The sequence below is a fragment of the Lactuca serriola genome, chromosome 7, assembly GCF_051521515.1.
Source record: "Lactuca serriola cultivar US96UC23 chromosome 7, Lser_US96UC23_V15, whole genome shotgun sequence".
Classification (NCBI taxonomy): Eukaryota; Viridiplantae; Streptophyta; class Magnoliopsida; order Asterales; family Asteraceae; genus Lactuca; species Lactuca serriola.
Genome location: NC_136414.1, coordinates 137,291,294 through 137,314,679, shown reverse-complemented (window position 1 = coordinate 137,314,679; position 23,386 = coordinate 137,291,294).

Below are 23,386 nucleotides of genomic sequence, written 5' to 3'. Positions count from 1 at the left end.
ATACACTAATGCCTTCACAGACAAGATGGAGTTTGCTTTGCGCATCGTCCCAGATGAACTGAAAAAAGTCGACTGATATGCAAAGGGACTCCCTTGGGAGTATGCGGTGTCAGTGCGGCAGGCACCTACTCTAGAGGCAGCTATTTGGGCTGCCAAGTCTGTTGAGAATATGATCAAGGGGAGGACTGATAGTAAGGTTGAAGTTGGCGAGAAGAGAAAGTTAGAAGGAACTTCAGGTTCTAATGAGAAAAGAAAATTCTCGAAGTCTGGCGGAGGAGGAAGGGATGAGGCAAGGTGGTGTGATAAGTGCAAGAAGAAGCACTCAGGAAAATGTGGTGCGGAGGTGACATGTTTCAAGTGTGGAAAGCATGGGCACTACGCCGATGAATGTATTTTCAACAAAAAGGTGTATTATGAATGTAACGAAGAGGGGCACTTCAAGCAAGACTGCCCAAGGAAAAATCAAGCAGCAAGGCTAAAGGCGCCGCCAAAGCTAAAGGCAAGAGCATTTCAAATGATCCTTGATGAAGCAGATGGCAATGCAAGGAATCAGGAATAAGGATCTTCTATCTAAAGATCAAGTTATAAAGTAGCGATATGAAAAGTATCATGTATGTAGCCTATTAGAGGCATAGTATAGGGTGAACTTGAACTTTTGTGTAATCGTTTCAAGGAATTAATATAAACCCAAGTTTGCTAACTAATGTGTTGAATGATTGTTTGATTTTCTTGTATGGTGACTTGGTCGACTGCGAGACAATACTTGGGACGAGTATGAGTAGGTGTGAAAGGTAGTAGATGCATCTACTACCGGAAGCACAGGACTCACACTTGGATCAGGGAAAGTCACAAGGTTATCAAGAAGCTAGTGATTGATTCCATTTTATTCTGGTATGTCATTACCATTGTTTCGCTAATGACTAGTAAGATGGTTCTTGTTCCGACCCTAGTGGTCATGTTTAAATTTGAGTTCGACTACGAGGAGTATGTTACGTGATCTAGAGGACCAAGTTAGATGTAACATCTGACTTAAGTCAGAAGGTTGAAATTAATGCGATTGATAGTGTCGCGCTCGTTGTTAAAAGAAGTTTGTAGGCAGAAATGCTACATGCTGAAATGTGATTATATCACATTAGAATATGAAGGAAGGTATATTCCATTTTGGAATTTAACTCTAAGATACCTGAGTCTAAGCATTACATCATTCGATGAGAGGTCAGTAGAGCACGACCCATCGGTTTGTTACAATAGATAAAGGAAAGTATTTATCCTGAGAAGAAGAAGGAGTCCATAATAACGACTTATTTGGTAACTCGAAGGTTGCGATTGAAAGTACAACATAGTACGATAAGCAGAGGCAAGATTGAGCATCGTCTGCGATCAACAAATCCATAGAGTTAAATACACTTTCGAGGAAACATAGAATTTACGGTTATTACCTAGGATGAAGAGATAGCGTATGGAATCATTATACAAGTTCTGTTTTCATTGATGATTCCGGGACGTAATCATCCTAAGGGGGAGATAATTGTAACGCCCGTAGATCAGGGCTAGTCAATTTAAAGAGATAGGCGTCAAAAATGAATTTTTAATGAAAGATTATTTAGAATGAATAATCTTAACTAAGTTATAGTATATGTTACAAGGTTTTCGTGCATATAAAGAACGCCGAAATCCGAGTTATAACGAAGAAGTTATGACCTGTCAAAGTTTCGCGACAGAACCAGCACGACACAGCGCGACGTAAAAAGTGAATTTATGTTAGAGCGATATTTACCCTTAGTGATCTAAACGAAAGTAGTAGAGTTCGTTAAACCGTGAGCGTGCATAAAAAGAACGTCCAAATCTGACTTCGTATGAGGAAGTTATGATTTTTCTCTGTTTCAGCTTAGCAGTATGCAGCCCGAATACTCGATTTGAGATCGAGCGGTTTTTAGCTGAAACAATCTAAATGAGAATCGAAGATCTCGTCAATTGTAGTGAAACGATAAAAATATAGGCACAAACGGACGTCGGATGAAGAAGCTATGAATTTATAACGGAGTTTTCCAGTCCCAGCCTACTAAAAATAATATAATAAAAATAAATCAAAATTAGCCAACGGAGTCTAAACGAAAGTTGTAGAGCGTAGTCTCACCTACGCGTGGATATAAAGAACGTCGAAAACGGAGCTCGTATGAGAAAGTTACGCAATTTAGAAGTTCGACGAGTCAAGTTACGCCCAACGTAATTTGAGTACGCCCAGCGTACTCAGTCGGATGCAACTTGTCTGACCAATACTCGAGTGCCACCAGTCGACGCACGCAATGACGTCAAAGTACGCCCTGCGTAACTCGAGTACGCCCCGCGTACTGAGTACGCCCTACGTAATTTGAGATTACGCCTCGCGTAATCCCAGACCCTCAGCCTATAAATAGAACTCGAAATCAGCCATTTTCTCTTGTTCAAACTCTTTCTTCTCTCTAGTTTTTGCCTTGTTTTGCGTGCCGTTTATACCCCGAAGCCCCGGTAATATTTCCGAGCCCCGAAGCAAGATCCGAAGCCCCGAGGATCCCGAAGAGCGTTATTCCCGAGCCGAAGTGCTGCCCGCGAGGAGCCGGTTTTTGTGAAGATCTTCCAGATCTACGGAGAAACACTACTTCTGCAAGCCGTAGTGCTGCCCGATTATCTTCTGATCAAGTGAGTGTATAGTCCCTTTCAATACACGATATTATACAAGTAATCGTTAAACGTATATAAGAATACGGGAAGTGAGTGTGTAGTTATTTTCTTCTAACACATAAATATTAAGTATTTTCTATAAAATACGTGCTATGTGTATGATATAAAGTTTCTTATTTGAGATGAGTATGGAATGAATGTTTTATATAGTTTTTAAATGAGTTAAACTGTATATGTATTCTATATCTACAAATATGTTGGGTAGAACATGGGTAGATGAGATAGTTGGTATGTGATAAAATGATGAGGTATGAAAGATGATTAAGAATGATATTGTTAGATGCACCAATTAAAGAATGTCATAAAACTAACAGATGCGCTTGAGAATAATATCGGTAGATGCACCAAGTAGTGAATGTCATGATCTTGGCAGATGCGCCAAATAGAGATTGTCATAACAATAGCAGATGCGCTTATAGGATAATCTTGGCAGATGCGCTTATAGGATAATCTTGGCAGATGCGCTTATAGGACAATCTTGGAAGATGCGCTTATAAGATAATGTCGGCAGATGCGCCTAAAAGAGAATGTCATAAACCTGGCAGTCGCGCCTCATAGTGTATGACATAATCCTGGCAGAGGCGCTTAAAGGATAATGTTGGCAGATGCGCCTTATGTAGCAATGGAAGTTTGTGCTAATTCCTTAGGTCAATCCTTAGGAATGAATGAATGACGGGTAGTTGAATTTCTAGGGTAAAATCCTAAGAAAGATAATAGGTATGGGTAATTGAGTTGATTGTTTGAGGGTTGAATATAATAATTATATTATTGTGGGTTGAAAACTCTATATGCTCACCAGGCTCCCAAGCCTGACCCACTCAATTTTCTTTGCATTACAGGTAATGGCACAAGAGTATAAGTTGGTGGACTTGACGAGAGATTTTGGATTATAGGCCAGTAGTTATGAATAACTGTTGTAAGATCTATTTTGTTCTGTTTATGCTTTTGGTCTGTATTGAACATGACATCCCGAGATTTTGTTATATAATGAAAATGCATTTCTTTAAAGAAATGCTTTGATAATTTTTATCATATTTTGTTTTGGGAACAAATTCCGCAACTGTTTTCTTTAAAAGATTACTCTGATTTTATTAAACAAAGCATAAACAAATCGGTCTTTTCTGGCCCTGAAAATGGGGATGTCACACCATCAAACGGATCTGATTGATACACAAACAGATTAGGGACTTACAATTGGTATTAGAGCTTGGTTGTATCAATCAATTTTTTCAGATCTGGAGCTTATTTGATCTTATTTTGAAGAGATTTTTGTGTTTTTGGATAGATCTAGAAAAATTAAGGGGGTTTGTTCTTCGCGTTTTTCCTAAAAACGAGTTTTTGATCGAGTTTTGGAGCAAAAAGGGTGAGAAAACGCTGTTTTTCGTCAAGAACAGCGATTTCTGGAGAGTTTACGGTCTTTGAAGGAGAGTTTACGGTCTTTGAAGGTTTTACGGCTTGGAGTTTACGGCCAGAAACGTGTTCACGGCCAAGGTTTTCGTCCGGAAACGTGTTCACGGCCGGAGTTTATGGTCGGAAACTGCTCACGTTCGGAGGAGGTTTGCGGCCGGCGGTTTGCGGTTCGGCGACTTGCGGCTCGGCTCGCATCAGCGCGCTTCATAAAAAATAGGAACGGCTTTGAAGGCTGCAAGGATCGAACCCACGACCTTCCATTCACCAGTCAGCGCCTTTTCCATCTCCACCATCAGACCTCTTGTGGCTTAACTCCGAAATATTAAACTTAAACACTCCCAATCGCATCCAACTTTCGAAATTTTGTCAAATTCAGCCCAAAAATCAATTTCTTTCATTTTTAAATTTCTTTTTCAACCAAAAATTTTAATTTTTAATTTTTTGAATTTTGTTTTTGACTTTTTACTTAAAATTTTGATTTTGACTTTTAAAGTTTGACTTTGACTTTAAACTTTGACTTTTTTCGTTTAACTTTTAAATTTTCAAATTTAGCTTTTCGGTTTGACTTTTAAGTTTGACTTTTGAGATTGATTTTTAAAATTTGACTTTTAAGGTTGACTTTTGAGGTTTATAGTCAAAGGGCATTTTTAAATTTAAGTTTGACTTCTAGTTGTGCTTTACAAGGGAATTGAAAAACATGAAAGAGAGTCGTCAGGAGATGTTAAGACAAAATTTCAACATGTTCGATTATGTCCCTGGAGAAACCCTGGAAGCTCAGTTGCAGCGATTTACCACACTCACTACTGAGATGAATATAGCTGGGATCTTTTTGACCAAATCTGAGATAAACAAAAAGTTGCTGAATGCACTTCCGAAATCGTGGAATATGGACGTGGCTGACATCATGAAGACAAAAAGATGTCAATCGTCTTAGTCTGGCTGATATAATTGAAGAACTTAACGCTTTGAATTATCGAAAAACAATGAGTTCAGCAAACCTTCCGGTCAATGAAGTGTCGTGTTTTCATTCATGTGAAGTTTCATGTTCTCAATCATGTGAAGATACGATTAAATTTCTTCGGGAACAAATTGATTTATTAAAAAGGGAAGTTGAGGACCTGAGATATAAAGGATATCAACTCGGGAAAGGACAGAAACCCCTGAAGGCTGAATTAGAAGCAAAAACCAAGGACTTTAGGAAGCTTCAGGAAGAGTATAGCAACAAGTGTGAAAATTATAACTATATTAAGAGACAACTTGTTGCTGTAACTGAAGAACTTGACGCTTTAAAAATTAAGTGTGGAAAAACAGACGTTAGTTTTAAAAATTATACTGTGTCAAGTCAGACATTCGAGTCCTTATTTGAAACCCAATTAAAATTCAAAGATAATAAAAACAAGGGTCTAGGGTATGATAGTGTTCTTCCACCTTTCAATCATAACTACACATCCATCCCAATGACACAGGAAGAAATTGACAGGGAGGCACATCTTCGATATGGCAATCCAACTGGATTTGTGTCAGGAGGAGTTATTAATGTTGAAAATACTAATGTTTCTACTTCATGTACAGGTAAAGTAACAGAACATGAGAACAAGGAGAGCACTACTGAACAAACCAATGACTCCTTGAACTCTGAATATGTTGCTTCGAACTCAACTGCTTCTGATCAACCTGCCGTTGAGAAATATAGGCCACCAATTCCAACGCAACAGAGTTCTTGTTGCAAGTGTGCATGTGGGAACAACAAGAGACAAGGCAAGGATACGCCACCAGGGGCATGAAGAAACAATTACCCAGTGAAGAAAAAGACTTGTTTTCACTGTGAAACACCTGGAAACATTGCCAGACATTGTCCAAATCGCGCATACGTTCCTTACTATGAACAAGGCTGGCAGAATGCGTCTTGAGGGAGATACTCCAAAAGAAATCCCTCAAGGTCACGTTCAGACCATGATGACTGGAACGTGCAGAAGGCCATGAATCAAACTCAAAAGGCCAAGAATCTTAATCCCAAGGTCAAGAAGGATATGCCAGCCAAGAAGCCAAATCCAAGAGATGCTCCCATGAAGTCAAAATCAAAGTCATCTCAACGACCAACATCAAGATCAAAAGCAAGTACTGAGGCACCCATCAGATCGAAAAAGAAATGGGTTAAACCCAACTACAAATGGGTACCAAAGGTTCAATCTCCCAAATCAACTAATGACTCTAATATTTCTACATCTTCTGTTTGTGATAAGCAGGACATGTCATGGGAGAGAGTACCATGCAAGGATTACAAAGGTCGACCCAGTTTCTAAATGGACTGGGTTCCAAAGACCAACTGATCCCGCTCTGTGTCAGAGCAGCTATGGAGGCATATCCTCAGACTTCGGTTTGTTGGTAGTAGTTGTTCCAGGCACATGATATGAGGCATCTCTCAACTGTACAACACTCGGAACATTGTTTGGGAGTATGTGTCCTTTGCGGGAAAGGAAGAAAGGAAGAGATCACTCATGGGGTTATTGCTTAACGACATGAAGAATTTTCAGATCTGTTCTGAGATTATGCATGCTGTTCTCAGACCTTCTGGATGCAAATTCAATCGGTGACTTACGGTTTGAGTTTTCCTCTCTATACTCTTGAGATTTTCTTAGGCTGATTCGCTTTAAAGACTAATTTTTGTTTTAGGATAGTTTAAATTTGCGCATTTACTTTCGTTTCTCTCATATGCACAAATTTAGTGGGGAGAAATAAAAACAAAACAAAAATTTTAAAATTTTAAAAAATCAAAAAAATATGTTGGTTATGAAGTGTGCTTGAGGGAGATGTTTTGGGAAGTGATATTATCAAGTGATAACAGGCAACTTGAGTCTGCGTAACGTACCCAAAGTTGAAGGGTCTATGCTCTGGTTTGATGCGTCGGTAGGCACGAAAAATTTTAAATGGACATGACTAGGCATAATTGAACTTAGGAAATTTATAGACTTGTCAAATCTTGACCTAGTTAGATCCGTTCAGCCTGAAAATACGACGCTCAGATAGGTTGAGCAACGAGATATATATGGGAATCTACTCTTCACATTAATTGAACCCATACTTGGAACCGTGGTTTAACGTTTCCTCAATGTGCGGATTCTGTCCTTAATTCCGGTTGGATGGGGCGACTGGTAAATTCCGATAAATTAGGTCTGTAGAATATCATTTTCTTTCTTTTCGTATGTTAGTCATATGTTGTCTCCTTTGCGTGACTTCCAATCTGACCTGGTACACAACATATGCAACTCTATTTCTCTGCATGTTATATATGTGAAATACCTCTTATCTGTTAACCATATGCTGTCTCCTTTGCGTGACTTCTAATCCGACCTAGTACACAGCATATGCAACCTTCTACTTCTCAACCCCTCTGAAGTAATAAGTAATAGAATTATGAATATGTCCTCTCTCTGAATAGTTTTCTGCTCACCCGGTGTAAGGAGTACTCTGGAAGTTCTTGATGGCTGGGGCATATTAGGAAGCGGGAAACAAGTTCCAGTACAATTAAAATTGAACACTCAAAGATTGTCTATAGATCTCGTTGCTCAATTTAGGTGGACAACAATATCCCTGGTCGTCGTCAGCTGAATGGTCCTTAAGATATAGTATCTAAGAACTTAGGATCAGATATAATATCTAGGAACTTAAGTTCACCTTGTCTAGTAACAAATAGTATGTCCTAAATTTGTCACAATTTTTTGTGTTTAAGTGAACAACAATACCAACGATCGACCAGACAAAGATGTGAATATGAAAGGTACCGACAAGTGGATAAAGGTTGTCTAAAAACTTTGATCCCAAATCACTCTTAAAGTTAGATATCATTTTTATTTTTGTTAAATTTGTCATAGTTTCTTCTAATTTAAATATTAGGGGAGAATTAAAAATTAAAAAAAAAATAATCAGAAAAATTCAAAAATCAATGAAAAAAAAAATTTTAAATCCAAAAATAGTGTTATTTATGTTTTAATTCTTTTTTAGAAAATATGAAAAATCAAAAAATATTTTTGTTTTTGTTTTGTGTGCTAAGTTTTCTTTTAGTTTTGTTTTGTCTTGAAAAGTGATTTCAGGTGAAGATAAAACTCATGGAGTTTGTGTTGAAGATTTCTGAGCCAAAGCCTCGTCTGTGAGCATCGAAGAATTTGCATTCGAAGGAGCAAGAAATGAAGATATTTCTTTCAACATTCAATCCTTCAACCCCAGAAGCAAGGTGAAGCTGCAATTGAAGATTATGTGACGGATTGCATTGAAGCCTCCTCAATCAGTCTGTTACTATCTTTGTACCTGCTGAAGTGATCCAGAAGATTTGTTCTCTCTGATTTTCTCTCTGAAGATTCTCAAGCTGAAAGCACTATCTTTCAAGAATCAGTACGTCAAGCCTCCTCACCCAAGGTACGTTCAATGCCAAATTCTGAAGAAAAGCCCAATTGTTCAAGATGAAGTCATTCATAGAAGATTCATATGTTCATCTTGAAGTCGTGAAGAATTTGAAGATTAATGCTGAAGCCAAGTTCCCAATGAAGATTATCAAGAAAGCCAGCTACTTTTTAGCGGGAGCTTGTTGGTTCATTTAAGAAAAGAAAAGAAAGCTATAAACCAAGGGGGAGATTGTTGGGTCAATATTATGGTTTATACTTTACTTTTCTAGGAAATTGTATTTTTATGTAATATTATATAGGTGTTTACGGCCCAATGGGTGTTTACGGCCGTAAACCCATTTACGACCGTAAACCCATTTAAAGGCCCATGTTTCCCGTGTGTATATATAGGGGCGAGGGGAGTGAGAAAAAGATTGATGAACACTAGAGGAGATTAAGTGTGTGCATTTGAAGGTGTTCTAGAGAGAGAGTAAAGAGAGTGTGTGTTAGTCAGTGTGAATCTTGTATTCGGATCTTCATTCATATCAATACATACAAGATTCATCATCTTCTTCTTCTCCTTCTCTTCTTATTTGATCTGACATCATCCGTTTGATTGGGATTCCGTACCATCAAACGGATCTGATTGATACACAAGCAGCTTAGGGACTTACACTTTAAGACTCCCACCGACCTCCTGACATATAAGACTTTCTTATCAAGAACCATTCCTTGACAAACAAATATTAAAGAGTTAGTGCGGATTCTAATCAAGATAAACACTTCACACAATTGGTCTTAGTTGGTCTTTGTCCTTACCAAGACATCACAAATTACCAATTTCAAATGTACAAGAGTAAGAAACATTTTACTCTACATTTGAAAAGTGTTAGAAACCTTCTTAATTTAGTGCCACTCAAGGCACAAGCTTGGAGTATTACTCTAAGACTTGTTTTTGGAACGAAGTATGACTCATCTTCTATATTTAACCATTTCAACAATTCACGATTCCTCTTCTTAGTCATAGAAATGCAATAAGATATCCTTAGAGGATCAATTGTTATATGGTTTTCCATAATCATTACGACGATCATAAAACACGATACTGAAGTACTCTCCCATCTTTTCAGATTGGAGAAACTTTTATCTTTCTGCCTAATTTGATTCTTCTCATTCGTTCTGGCATACATTGAAACTTTTCCAATGTTTTAGAATTATACTTAAACTTCTAAGCATAGCCATATTTACTTTCTTTCAGTAAATCATGACGAATAGTCTTATCGATCTTTGTGGTGGACCTAACCAGCGCACACCCAGTGTACCCGATCCCCTAGTCCTTCACTTGACTCACATACACATGTGAACAATGAATTAGTCTTACTTTACCAAAGATGAAGGTTCTCATTCATCACACACTACAAGTTGCACGATTCCAAGTTTCTATCCAACTGAAACTTGGGTGATGAAAATCTTTCCTTATTTGGTAAATTTTGACATTACCACAAACGAAGGAATCGAATTCATATTGCTAACATAGAAACATACAAACATCAATTTTCACAAATGCCATTGAAAGGAGATATAACAAAATAAAACAAAATTTTATTTATTTATAAAATGCGGAAAAACTTTTCCTTACAACGCAATTAAAAATGAAAACTATGTTATTACAAATTTCGAAGCAATCTATCATAACTCTTAAGTAGCAGCTCAAAAATCCGATCATCAAACCATGCGATTGAAGTCCATCTTCGCGACCAGATTCAAAATACTCTTCCATTAAGCTTACTTCCTTTTGCATGATCCTACAAAACATCAAAATGCAACCTTGTCACATCATGTATTAAGAATCAATAATTAGGAACTTAATAGAGTTAGATAGTGGACTTACCTGAAGCAGAACCATAAAATCTGACTAAAGTTCTCAGGTAGTCAATGCAGGTTTGATTCCAATGTCCCTTTCCTTGGCAATAGAAACAAACGGTCTCATTGGGAATGTCAATGTGTGACTTCATATCCAAAACATGTGCACACAGGGACTTTCCATCTTGGTGTTTGCTAGCCAATAGGGCTTGAGTGACCTTGAATTTTTCAAGTCATTGAACTTATGGGTTAGGGAGAATAATTGGAGGAGCTGGAGGAAGTGAAGTATGATTTACATTTCCCCTAATTCATGACAAAGGGATTAATCTTTCACCTTGATCGCCACGTGGGATATCATCTTCAAGGGGAAATCTTTTTCCAAAAGATTTGGGAAGACCATAGTTGTCTGAACTAGACATTTGAATTTCTACCATTGTAGATATCTAGTTGTTTAAGTCCTTAATATAACACCCAAATGAAATATTAAGGCTAGGACCCAACACAATAATTTACAATTCGGAAGAGGGATGTCATAATCCAATTGTAAACTATTTGAAGGTAGGCAAATGACGATTTACCAATTTCCACCACGAAAAACGAAATTGATAATTAAGTTTTAAATGGATTGAAATTCCTAGATCCTTTAATATTCATTGAACTTTTCAATGGCGTGTTTAAATCTCGATCGTGTCCTTAAAGTCTGTGACTGGGATGCCGAGGATCACCAACAAGGTGTGAATAACCATGCAAATTAGCTTGGTACACTCAATGTTACAACCACCTAATCAATGTGTCGGTTAACCACACACGCTCCATTGATCTATGATTAAGATCAAGCTAACCTTTGCCACACATTGTCAGTCCCAGATTAGTGTGTCGGTTAACTACACACGCTCCACTAACGACTTAACAAGATGCAAAGTGCAATTTCATGGGTTAGCACCAAATTAACATTTTCCTAAGTAACTAAGATTGGGAATTTATAAGTGTTTAGTTACTTAGTATTTCATTATACTTTTAATGAGAATTTAAATGCACTGTCAAACCCGTTCGGCTAATGACCCTTCATCAGTCAAGGAAGCGGTGGGTGAGAGTGGACACCCATTAAACTGCCATTTTATAGGAAGTAACCTTATACCCCCTTATAGACCAACTTCGTGAATGAGACCTACTAACGGTAAGACTGACTTTACTCTTATACATATATATAAATATTAAACCTATAATATTATAATAGTATAAGGGTTGAATTTTAAAATTTTAAAATTCTAGGGTTTGGAACTAAATGTTTTAAAGTAAGACTTTTTATTTACAAATTCCAATACTTGAGGGCAAGTTTTGAACTATTTAAAAACTTTTGGTTTCCATAACTTATGAGTTTAATATAGGTTTAAATGAAAAGACTCTTCAAGTTCCATAACTTGAGGGCAAATTATGGAAGGCTTAAAACCACTTAAGATGACATTTTAAAAAGGAGACTCTTCACTTTCCATAACTTGAGGACAGGTTATGGATTTCATCAAAAACAATTAGATCAGAAGTTCTAACAAGAAAATCAAACAATTTTCCAGTGATCTAATTAAACTCATAAGTTAAGATAATTCATATGGAACAAGTTTCAAGAAATTAGCCTAATCTTTTAAACTAATACAAATCATGAAACTTTGACAATTATCTTTTAAGTTGGATAAGCATGATCATTACCACGTCAAAAACAGGTTTATAAGTTCAAAAACAGCTTAGGGTAATGATCCTAGTCCAATTCTAGCAAAAAACCTCGAAAATATGCATTCTGGACCACCAACTCGTCGAGTGCATGAACTGACTCAGCGAGTTCCCCAGTGGACTCAGCGAGTCCACTGTCCAGAAAGTAGAAAAGCAATTTTTTCAAGCTTTCAAAACAAGTAGCATCAAGTATAATGGAAAACAACCCTAGTCTCTGATACCACTGAAGGGTTTTGTGCATTCTAACAATCCTATGGTGTATATACAACCCTAGATGCTTTGGATCTATGTTTTCTCTAGTTATACATGCAATATTGTTTCCAAAGCATTAAGCGTACAACTATCATACAAATGACATAAACATCATAGAAATGAGTTATAAAATTACCTCTTAGTTGTAGCTTGTAGTTTTGGCCTTTAAGAACTTAGCACCGATGGTATGAATGCCTCAAATGGAATCACAACACACCTTTGGCTAAAGGATGACTTTTGAGAGAATATCCTCACACAAAAATTGGCTCAATAATCTTTCAAGAACTAGTTCACATTTTGGAGGCTAAGGGGCTTCTTATATAGTGTGGCTTAATTAGGGTTACACCATGCAAACCCTAATATGCATGACTTTCCACATTCCTTAGGCTCCATGGGTTTTAACCTCCATGGAGTATCCATGGTTCACCACATGGGTTTAGCCCAACATAAAGAAATATGGATCACAAACCCACTTTATAAGAATGAATGATTTACCAAAATCAATCCCTATTTATTTAATTAGCCTCTTTTGATCACAAAATTAATTCCAAACTAATTCTTGATCAATACTAATTAAATAATATGATTTCATATTAATATATTAGAAATTATAATATATTAACAAATCATAAATAACCTCTTCTCAAAAGTCCGTCCTATCAAATTGTCCTGGTGATATGCAACCCTAATGGACCATGCTACTCTCGGGTCAAGAACATACCAATTATAGTTATAGATTTAGAGACTAATCCAACAACATCAACCTGTTCAAAAACATTAAAAAGAAACAAAACATATGTTACAATCGAATGTTTTGAAATATAAATGTACATAATGGTTAGATGCAATAAAAAAATAAAGAAAGAAGAATACCGTTAGGGCCAGGATCCTCAAATATCTAGGATCCTCAGCTACATCAAGATCCCGACAAATTACTGTTGTTATTTTTATTGATATTTATAGCGGTCATACTTTTTTCTATGAATAACACGTGTGCAGAAGTAGTCAAAGGAAGACCAATTCTCAGCGAAGAATCATCTCAACTGTGCTAAAGACCCGTAATTCTTGGTCAAATAACGTTCAAGAAGCTGTTCATAGAGGATCCTTGAAATATCGGACATCTTTTTGGCTAGATTAGACTATAAACTGAAACTTGTAATCAACACACAACACACTATTCTCTAGACTAAGCTTACTCTATGAAATTTTCTACTTATTCTTACTAAGAACGGATTGTAACCTTCATTTTATATCAATAAAATCATCAAGGAAGGTGATCATTATCACATCCCAAGGTTTTATGTCGGTGATCCTAGCAAGGATCAAGGGTTTTAATTGTAAACCATTGTGTCACTTTTCTTTTACCACTTGCTATTACACAATCTGGACATCACAACCTCTCATTCAATTTGGTTGATTAGTACTTGTGTAATATTTGACCAAAACCATTTGGCTCCCACCATGGGGCCGTGGTATTCAAAATCCTCGATAAAATCATGTCTACACAACCAATCCTCTCTTCATCCTCCGCTCCTTCCATTCCAACTAAAAACCTACCCCCTCCTCCGAGTGGACCCCCACTCAAAGGAAAAAGCTTGAAACTTCTAAGAAAAGCATCCCTTCAATTGCTAATCCAGGATGTTTAGGATCCTCAGGGCTCCATGATCCAACTGCCTCAGTCACTATTGCATAACTTTTCGCTATGATGAGGAAAATGACGCACCGGGTGACCCAACAACAGGAGGAGAATAGAGAACTACTCAAAGAAGTGGAGAGGATGAAGGCAGAATTTAAGAAACCCCAGGAAAGTAAGCCCACAGTTGTGCAACCAAGGATCCTGGACTTCAATAATGCAGGACCCTCAGAAAACCGCCAGAATGATACGATTTCTACCACTGTGGTGTCACTCTGGGGGAAACCATGGACTACCGAGTGTCCATGATCAATGATCTCAATAAGCCTTTCAACACTCCTAGAAAACCTTGATTCTAGTAATTTCGTAAACAACAATACTATTAATACTAACTATTCTAACGTTGACGCAGGAACAAACCTGAACATGGCCAGGGAACTTCAACAATTAAGACAAATGATCGCCAGTTGTGACATCCCCATTTTCACGGCCAGAAAATACCGATTTCGTTTATGCTTTATAAAAATCAGAGTATCTCTTTTAATAAAAACGTTGCGGAATTTGTTCCCAGAAAAACATGATAATTACCTTATCAAAGCATTTCCGAAGAAATGTATTTTTATTCATTTTAAAACATTTGGGATGTCATCATCAATACATAAACATAAGCATAAACAAAACTTACATTCATTATCACTAGTGATTTATATCTCCTTAATCCCTCAGTGTAATGTAACTTCGTATCGACACCTGTGATACAAATAAGCTGGAGTGGTTCAGGTTGGGAAACCTGGTGAGTACATAGGGTTTTCAACCCACAATAATATAATTATTATGTTTAATCATCAAACAATTAACCCAATTACACATCCCCATTATCTTATTTACTCTTAAGGATCTACCCTAAGAATCAACTATTTCTTGTTCATTCATTCTTAAGGATCATCCTAAGGAATAGGCACGAAATCCATCGTTGCCAGGGTTTACTCAACAGGAACTAAATCCATAGTTGTCAGAGTTTGCTCAATAGGCACTAAATCCATAGTTGCTAGGGTTTACTCAGCAGGCACTAAATCGGTAGCTGTCAGGGCTATTTCGTTTATCAACAGTATCGTTTCCGAGAATCCACTCGCAATACATGTCAATGGGTTTTTAGAGTACATCGATGAACACATCGTTCACAACACCTATAGGTTGTGAGCCTGCTAGTGTTCTACTAAACTGTCTAGAATGGACTGTGGTTGTCATCTATACTCTGCTAGATGATAGGGCCAACATTTGGGTACAAGCCTTCTCACATCGTCCACCTCTCACCCTCACCTCATGGTCTATTTCACCTCTCACCTCATCATCCGACTCATATTTCATCTACCCATGTTTCACCCAACATATTTTGTAGATATAAAATATATATACATTTTAAATCATTTAAAGCATGTATAAAAATCTTTCACCCATCATAGACAGCAAGTATACAGACAATATGCACACATAACATGTAATTTATATTATACACTTCATATCTATGTGTAAGATGAAAGGGACTATGCACTCACCTGGAAAGGTGGTGACTGGATACTCGGACAGCACTTCGTTATCTCAAAACAATTTCCCTCTAGCAAAAACCTAGTATCATTACCACTAGAGTTTAGTCTAATATTCACCAAGACTAATTAATAGTCTGGCTATTATTACTATTATATAAGCGTTAAACAATACTTATATAACCCATAATAATAGCCCAAGTACTTATTATAACGTCCTAATAATATTACTATATTGAAAATAAGCTATACTAAAGATAGGGTAGGCACAGCTCTCTTACAGCGGGTTTTCTCGAAAACCGGGCTTCGCTGGAGCAGCATTTCCAAACTGAAAGACCCTTTTCTTGGGACTTTGGGAGCATCGGGGCTTCCTTCAGCTACTAGGGGGTTTACCTAGGCTTACGGGGGGGGGGGGGGGGGGGTAGAGAGAGAGAGAAGAGGTTGGAATGGTGTGAAGAATGAGGGAACCCGACACCTCTACTTATTAGGCTGGAAAACAGCTCTACTCGTCGAGTAGGTCCTCCTACTCTTCGATTCCATGCCACATGTTACCTTCTGGTGGCTTGCCTTGGGGAGAAAGCATTGCCCATATTCAGCCACGTCACCCGATTTCGTACAGCACCCTGTCGACTTCTAAACCCAGTAACGTTCGCATACGAGCTCCGTTTTCAACGTTCTTTATATCCACGCTTGGGTAAAACCAAGATCTACATCTTTCATTTAGACTCCTTCGGATAATTATCGACCGATCTTAAATTTAACAGTAGGAGGACTTTAGGTTGTTAAATGATCGCAAAGAATTCGTAACTCCTTCACACGGACTCCGTTTTCGTCTGTCTTTTTACCGTTGAGTTCCTATTAACGAGATACTCAACTCTCATTTAGTTCGCGTAGGCAAAAAACCGCTTGAACTAAAATTCGAGTTTCGCGTCGTACACTGCTATGCTGAAACTTCGAAAAATCATAACTTCCTCATACGAGGTCAGATTTGGGCGTTATTTTTATGGATGTTCTCGGTTTAATGTATACTACAACTTTGGTTTAGATTAATAAGTCCAAAAAGTCTTCTATCGTAAATTCACTATTTACGCTTCCCAGTGTCGTGTCAGTTTTGCCGTAAAACTTCAACGGTCATAAATTCTTTGTTATAACTCGGATTTCGGCGTTCTTTGTATGTACGGAACCCTTGTAACATATACAACCACATGGTTAAGATTATTCCTTCTAAACAATATTCCATCAAAAACTGATTTTTGATGCTCATTTTCTCTAAATTGACTAGCTCGGATCTGCGGGCGTTACCCCAATGTACCCTGAGTGGTCCAACCAATACCAGAAGCATCTCCTACAAGCCACAGGATCTCGAGATTCGCTCCTGCAGTAGCCGATACCGAAGTTCTCAAGTGCTTCCAAACTCCCAACATGAAGCTATACGATGGAACTACAGATCCTGAAGAGCATATAGCCCAATACAAAGAAAGGATGGAGATCATTCCCATTCCAGGGTACTTGAAGGAAGCTTGCCTATGCAAAGGCTGTGGTTCGACCCTTATGGGATTAGCCCTCAAATGGCTAATAAACGTTCCCCTATATTCTATTACTTCATTTGCATACTTTGTCAATATCTTTAATAACCAGTTTTCTTGTAGCAGAACCTTCGAGAAGATCACTAGTGATCTTTACCGGGTGGTTCAGGATCCTAAGGAAAAGCTTAGGGACTTTGTTAACAGATTTGGTAGGGCAGCTCTGAGCATCCCCAACATCGATATGGCCACCGTTGTGGAAGCCTTTAAAATGGGATTAACAAAAGGAGTCACCCTTCTATGTAGACCTTGTGATGACCCCATGCAAAAGACTGGACGAAGTCAGGTGTCGGGCGTTGAGATTCATAAGGCTCGATGAGGATAAAGAGATCCCGAAGAGAAGAAACCATTCGGATCAATGTGAAAACCCCAACAGGAAGGTCGAATCCTCAACTTAGAGATCCTACAAATCGAAGCCCTATTACAAATCGGATCATCACAGGGTTAATGCCCTTAAAGATGCAGGAGAAGTAGAAGAGCTTCCTAAAATCACTGACTATTGTTTTTATGTGGATGTTTTAGGTGTATTTCATGCAATGCAAGATCTTGGACATAAAGCAAAATGGCCAAAGAGAGATAGCAAATCCACTTCTTGGAAAGACAAGTCCAAATGGTGTGCTTACCACCAAGGCTTTGGCCACATGACGGAGGACTGCATAGCCCTACGAAAAGAAATCAGCTACCTCCTTAGCAAAGGACACCTCAAAGAGATCCTCGGGAGAAGAAGAGAAAATTCCAAGGAGCACAGCCAAGACGATCATAGGATCCCGGAGAAACCATGATCTCCACCCTCTGACTCTAAGATAATTAACGTTATCTCAGTCAGATCTAACATCTGTGGTACCGCTTATTCTTAGGCTAAAAGACACACCAAGGTCTCCAAAACGGAAAAGGTGGATAAACCACGAAAGAATACCATGGTCAGTAATGAAAAAGAAATCACATTCGACGAGACCAACAGTGAAGGAATTCATGATCCTCACAATGACGGACTCATGATAACACTGTACATGGCCAACCATTTCGTCAGAAGGATACTCATTACAGAGGATCCTCGATCAATATCGTACTCCTATACGCGTTGAAGAGAATGAACATCCTAGAATCAAAGATAGTTAGATGATCCTCAGTCCTCATAGGATTTAGCGAGGAAACAAAACACAGTGGGAGAAATAAAGCTTCCAGTATACATAGAAAGGGTATAATCCATACAAAATTTATGTGTTATTGACACCCTGCCTTCTTATAATGTGATACTAGGTACACCATGGATCCACGAGATGAAAGCGGTTCCATCAACATATCATCAATGTCTGAAGTTTCCCACTCCTTGGGGAACAATGAAGATCATGGGAGATCAGCAAGAATAAGAAGAATGCTACAAAACCTCTATGAAATCTACGACCAAACCCCAACAAGCATAGCAATTAAGTCAATGGGCATGACATGTTCTAGAGACAAAGGAACAAGACGTAATTGAGTATCCTGAAGCTAAAGTCCTCATAGGATTCTCAATGCCTAAGCAGATCGAGCAAGATCTATTGAATTTCTTAAGAACCAGAAGCAAGACATTCGCATGGAAACACGGAGATATGACAACTATAGACAATAGTATTATATATTACTCATAAACTTAATATTGATCCTTCTTTAAGACCAATACACCAAAAGAGAAGGAAGTTTTCACCCGAAAGGAATCAAATCATCCAAGAGGAAGTAGAGAAGCTCCTCAAAACAGGGATGATCAAGGAAGTAAAGTTACCAAGATGGCTAGCTAATGTGGTTGTCCTACAAAAGAAAAAAGGAAAAAGGAGAATGCGCGTAGATTATACGGATCTTAACAAGGATTCTCCTAAGGACCCTTTCCCCTTACCACATATTGACTCTATGATAGATGTGAAGGCTGGCCATGAACTTCTGGCCTTCATGGATGCTTCAACAGGATTCCAACAAATCCAAATGGAACCATCATACCAAGAAGATATTGCATTCATAAAACTAACAAGTATATATTGTTACACCGCAATGCTTTTTGGTCTTAAAAATGTAGGTGCGACATATCAAAGATTGGTGAATCAGATGTTCAAAGACAAGCTGGGGGACACCATGGAAGTTTATATTTATGACATGGTAGTGAAGTCAATGAAAGTCGAAGATCAACTTAAAGACCTGAAGGAAGCGTTTGACATCCTGGACGAGTATAATATGAAGTTGAACCCACTCAAATGTCACTTTGGAATGAAGTCAGGAAAGTTCCTTGGATACATGGCAACCAAGAGAGGGATAGAAGCAAGCCCAGAACAAATAAGAGCAATCACGGAACTAAGATCCCCATCTTCAACAAAGGACATCCAAAGGCTAACCGGGAGAGTAGCAGCACTCAATAGGTTCATTTCAAGATCCTCAGAAAGGTGCAAGCCCTTTTACAATATCTTGAATAAGAACAATAAATTTGAGTGGAAGGAGGAACATGAGAAAGCCTTCCAGGAGCTAAAAAAATATCTACGCTCTGCACCGCTACTAGTAAAACCTATAGATGGAGAACCACTTATTATCTACCTCTTGATATCCTCAAATTGTTTAGTGTCGTTCTGGTCAAGGAGCTTAACGGGGATCAACATCCTATCTAATATATAAGTAAAAGTCTCCTGGATCCTAAAACCAGGTACTCTCACCTCGAAAAATTAATTCTTGCCTTAGTAACTGCTTCTACAAAATTAAGACACTGCTTCGAAACACACACTATGTTGGATTAGTGTCTAAGTCCATAACTATTTTGGTATGTACTTGACCCGTGGTGCATGGTCGTTTTGGGTTGCCTTCATCAAAGCAACTTGATAGGATGAATTATGGAGAGAGAGAGAGAGAGAGAGGATTAATTATGATTTATTAATATATTATGAGAATAATATATTAAAGGAAAAATCATATTGTTTAATTAATATTAGTCAATAATAATTAAGAATTAATTTTGTGGCTAAAAAAGATTAATTTAACTTAAGGGACTAGAACTTTCAATGTGTGATAGTTGAATATTGGGCTAATGGACTCCATATTAGAGGAGTGGAATAATTCTATGGAGAAACCCATTAGAAATCGTCCAAGGCCTCTAACGAGGGAGTCCATGGGCTGCTTAGGGCCTAAGCAGTCAAATTAGGGTTTCCTTCTTATAATAACCCTAATAGCCTCACTAGTTAAGAACCCCTAGGGAACAAAAAACATGGCTAACTAATTCCTTAGGGTTTCTAGATGTTCTTGGGTGCCTCTACTCTTCTCCTTCTTCATCTTCTTGCTCTTGGTGTTTGTGAGCCATTAGAGGAGTGACACTTGTGACTCTAAGCTTTCAGAAGCCATTACAAGGAAGATTTGAGATTGTTATTGCTACATAACAATCAAGGTGAGATCTAAACCCCATTCTTATGTTAATATTGATCATCACATGCTAGATCTAGGGTTTAAAGTCTTCGATGAATGCATTTACAATAGAGAAACCTATATCCAAACATTAGGGTTTGCATGAGCATATAAGATGTTCTTGTGGAAAAAAACCATCAGTGGTATTAGGCCATGATTGGTTTCTATTGTATTGATGCTTAGTGTTTCATTTTTGATTGCAAAGTCGAGCTTTTGGCCATCTTCCTGACAAACTCGTCGACTCCCAATGTGGACTCGTCGAGTAGGATGAACTCGGTGAGTCCATATGGGGACTCGGCGAGTCTGGCTATTACACAAACGGATTTTTGGATTTTCTTTTGCCTATTTTGAATTAAGATAATTGCCATAATTGCTTCAAATTAATAAAGTAAGAATTTTATTGATTCCTTATGATTATCTTTGTCAAAATAAAAGATTTTTATCATCTAATTAGATAATTGTTACCTTACTTGATAAATGTTAAATTATTTGAATTATTTGGTTAGTTATCTAGCATGAAATTGGATTAGATCAAAACTAGATAATCACCAATTAATTGTTTAGTTGCCTTATTTGTTTTTTGATCTAGATAGTTTTGAAAAGTTTATAAACTTGCCCTCAAGTTTTGGAATTTAAATTTTTTTATTAAAAAGTTTAATTTTGAAATATATAAATTCTAAACCCTAATGATTTGAAATGTTTCAAAACTTGCCCTCAAGTTTTGGGATTTAATTTTTCTAATTAAAAGTTTAATTTCAAAATGTTAAATTCTAAAACCCTAACTTTTGTAAAAGTTCAAATTGCACCCTTATGGTTTTATTAAATTAATTAAGTGTATAATTAAAAGAAAGTTTATAAATCCATAGTGATATGGTTTACATTTAATTATATTAAAAGTGTAATTTATTAAATTAGACCACCTAGTATTTTAAAAGTGTAAAATACAACCTTATACTATATATAACATTAAAAGGCTAATATTATATATGTATAACTTAAACCGCTAGTCTTACCATTAGTAGACCTCATTCACGAAGCCGATCTATAAGGGGGGTCCAAGGTTATGGCCAATAAAATGGCCTTTTAATGGGTTTCCACTCTCACCCACCGCTTCCTTGATTGGTGGAGGGTCGTTAGCCGAACGGGTAGGATAGGGCAAACCCTCTCCTCATTAAAAGTATAATGAATGTTAAAGTAACTAAATGTTTTACAAAATTCCCAATCTTAGTTACTTTAGGCAAAAGTGAATTGATGCAATTCCATGAAATTACACTTTGTACCCTTACGCAGACGTTAGTGGAGTGTGTGTGGTTAACCGGCACACTAAATGGTTCAAAACAAAGGTTGCAAAGGGTGACTCAATGTTTGTCATAGTTCGGTGGAGCGTGTGTGGTTAACCAGCACATCGAATAGGTGACTGTAACATCGGGGGCACCGTGTAAGTTTGCATGGTTATTCACACACTGTTTTGTGATCCTCAGCATCCTAGTCACAAATCGAGGGGCATATCGAGATTTAAACATGCCATTGAAAAGTGCAATGAATCTTAAAGGATCTAGGAATTTTCAATACATTTAAAACTTAATCTGTTTTTCGTTTTTTATGGTGGAAAATTAGTGAATCGTCATTCACTTACCTTCAAATGTTCTGCAATTTGGATTACGACATCCCTCTTCCAAATTGTAGAATATTGTGTTGGGTCCTAGCCTTAATATCTCATTTGGGTAATTTATTAAGGACTCAATCAATCAACTAACTTGATTTTTCTTCCGTTTTGTAGATGTCAAAGTATAACAACTATGGTCTTCCCAAATCCCATAGAACAAGCCTTCCATATGAAGATGATATTCCACGATTCAATCGAGGAACAATAGATCAAGCTTCACTTCCTCCACCTCCTCCTAGTGTTCTCCCTAACCACAAGTTCAAATGCTTGAAAATTTCAAGCTCACTCAAGCCCTTCTGGCAAGTAAACATGAAGAAGGAAAGTCAGTGTGTGCACACATCTTAGAGATAAAGTCACACATTGATAGGTTAAGAATGTTGGGAGTCGTTTTCTGTGAGGAACTGGCTGTTGACTGGGTTCTTCAGTCGCCTCCTAACTCATATAGTGAGTTTGTAAGAGAGTATTATATGATGGATCACGACGTGACTCTCATCGATCTCACCTATTTGCTTATTGTTACTGAATCGACGATGATTTGGTGCACTGGAAAAGCAAAGTTGATTGGTGAATCTGCCTTCCAGAAGTCTATGGATATAGGCAATAGCAACGCAAGTCATGTCATGGTCGAAAAGTTTGATCATAAGAGAAAGGCAAAGTCTGATGTAGTTCTGTGTGCTGTTCCAAAAGAGTGAATTTGTTTTTATTGCCAAGAGAAGGGGCATTGGAGACGAAGCTGCCCAGTCTACCTGAGAGATCTAAGAGATGGGAGAGTCAAGATGTTTGACTCTACTTCAGGTAAAATCCACTATCTAACTCCATTAAGTTCCTATTCACTGATTCTTAATAGATAATATGATAAGATTACATTTGAATGTTTTTCAGGATCAGAGAAAAGAAAGGAAGCTTGATGGCAGAGCAAGATGGGTCTGATCACAAAGAAATGGATCACGATCGCATGGATTCGAAGATCAAATTTTGAGCTTAGAAAGTTATGATGTAATTGTTAGGAATATTTGATTACATAGTTTTCAATTAATTTTTCATTATAAGGACATGTTTTTCGCTACTTTTATGAATAAAATTTTAATTTGTCTTATTTATATATATCCTTGCAATGAAATCATTGTGAAAAACTTGATGATTGTGTATTTTTATAAATGGATGTGATTCTTAGTTATGTTATTTATGGTAGTGAC